This window comes from Alexandromys fortis, unplaced genomic scaffold (assembly GCF_014885135.2).
Source record: "Alexandromys fortis isolate MF-2015 unplaced genomic scaffold, M_Fortis_MF-2015_v1.1 scaffold_22, whole genome shotgun sequence".
NCBI classification, from domain to species: Eukaryota; Metazoa; Chordata; class Mammalia; order Rodentia; family Cricetidae; genus Alexandromys; species Alexandromys fortis.
This window is the reverse complement of record NW_026067900.1, coordinates 15,666,993-15,669,505: the sequence shown is the minus strand read 5'-3', so window position 1 is coordinate 15,669,505 and position 2,513 is coordinate 15,666,993.

Sequence of the window (2,513 nt, the reverse complement as noted above, 5' to 3'; positions counted from 1 at the left end):
ATATTTTTGCAGATGAAGGTTTGCCAAAGGGGTCACGACTCATAGGTTGAAAACTACTGTTCTAGTGATACAAATGGGTTTCTAGTGTTCTTTTACATACTGATCACGGGCCTAGCCCTTCTACCACCCCCCTCCCAATCCCATGCCTTCCCCTCAAGGCTCCGGTATATTCAGCACATGAGATGGATCACATATGTTCTATGTTCTCTGGACAGCCTTTCGTCTTGTTTTTGTCATCTAATCCTGAAGATCGGCTAGTTCTGTGGCTTTCTTCCCAAACTTGATTTATTTGAACAGTTTGTCTGTATCTTAGGCTTCTTTTCTATATATCCCAGTGTCATGGTTTCCTATGTTCACTGTCACTACCACCTTTGATTTGATTCCCATATGATAGGAAAATATGCATATGTGAAAACTATTAGCTATTTTTTGTTTTGTTTTTTGGTTGTTTGTTTTTTGAGTCAGTTTCTCTGTGTAAAATTCCTGGCTGTTCTGGGACTTGTTTTGTAGACCAGACTGGTTTTGAACTCACTGAGGTCCACCTGTCTCTGCCTTCCAAGTGCTGGGATTAAAGGTGTGCGCAACCACCACCCACTTAGAACTATTAGTGATTTTAAACACATTCATTTGGTGTTTTTTTTTTTTTTTCATTCTGATGTACCTTATAAATTTGAATCAGAAGAAAAAACATTTTATTTTGTTAGGTCATTTAAGACAAAAAAAAAAAAAGCCCCAAAAAATGTTAGGTAAACAGATTGAATGATTGTGTTCTTCAGATGAAATATTCTTGAACTGTGCTGCCTTACTCTAAGTGCAACTGTAAATTTGTTGAACATGCTATTATGTCTGTTTATGTATTTTAATACTCTTGTTTTATAAGAAGTCTTTTCCCTCTTTGTTTGTTTTGTTTTGAGACAGGGTCTACTCTTTGTGAACCAGGTTGGCCTTGAACTCACAGAGATCCACCTGCCTCCACCTCCTCGGGGATTAAAGGTGTATGCCACCACTGCCCAGCTCCTCTTAGTCTTAAAGGAACTACATATGCTTAGATAAATTATATGGCTTTCTTAGAAACGACAGTTCTAACCTTTGCCATATTAACATACATGCTGCTTTCAAAGTTTTTATTACTTATTAGTTCTGACTGTCTGAAGAAGGGTGCTGGCAGCTGAGCCTAGACCCCCAAGCATGCTAAGCACACATGACTGCTGGAAAAGCTTTGGAAAATCCAGGCATATATGACTCATATAAAGCATTCATTACCACACACAGGAAGGGAAAAACTAGCACATATGATCTGCTCTCATATTTTGTTTTTGGATTCTTACTCAATTTACATTTGTACTTTTCACAAAATTAGTTTGAGTTAACTTATAAAACATATTTTACTTAGATATTTTGGGTTTAAAATAAAGGTTAGGGAAGCTGTTTTCTGATTTATCAGATTTACCAGGTTTCTTGCGGCAAAAGAGACAGCTTGGATGTTAAGAGCAAATATTGCTCTTCTAGAGGACCAAGGTTGGGTTCCCAGCACTCACATCAGATGGCCCAAAACTGCCTGTCGCTCTGGTTTTGGAGGGACCTGACATCTCTTCTCTGACGGCAGCTACATGTGTGCACATACTCTCACACAGATATATACACATAATTTTAAAACAATGAAAACAAACCTTTAAAATGGTTCACCAGGATTCTAGTAGTCTGTACATGTTATTTTCACATAAACATTCTAGGTTTAGGTAACAAAGTAAAGGTAAGCTTTTTACCAGGAAGATAGTGTGCTGGTGCTGCTTAGGAGGCTGAGAAGAGGATTGTTTGAACCCCGGTGTTCTGGGCAACAGCGAGAGCAAGCCTGTTACATAAACAGAGCAAGGCTGATTGAGTTTCCTTAAACCCTAAGTAGCAGTAGTAAAGGAATATGTCAGAAGAGTAATCCCTTTCTCTGCTTTGATTTTTTTTTCAGTCTTGCTATCTAGATTTCTCATATATGATTTTTATATAAATTTCCATATAATAATGCATCCATGGGTTTAAACCCATCAATAGCTCTTGAAAATGAAAGTAGTCTAAATAGTTTCTGTGTAAGGAGCTATTGGCCACAGGCAAGATGGCTTAATGGTATGTAAAATGCCTATGCAAAGTCCCTTTAAAGTCGTGAAAAAAGAATTCACTTGGAAATTTTCATTTCAATTTGAGTATGTGTTTTACATTTTGTTTTATTTTGTTTTGCTTTCTATGAGTAAACTGTGGGAAACAATTGGGGTAACCTGACATCTATTCTAAATATTTGTTCCAGGTTTGGCTAAAAAAGATGGATATATTTTTGGAAAAGAGTATAATAATAGAACTTTATGATATAAATAATATTCTTAGTTTCTATGATTTTAGTTAATACCATTATAAAGTTTTAAAATTACAAAGCTCATTTCTGCCAAATCAGTCATGAAAACCCTTCTGTCATTTCAACTTCTCACTGGCAGTAGTGACCAGATGTCTGGCCATGGCTGTGGTAT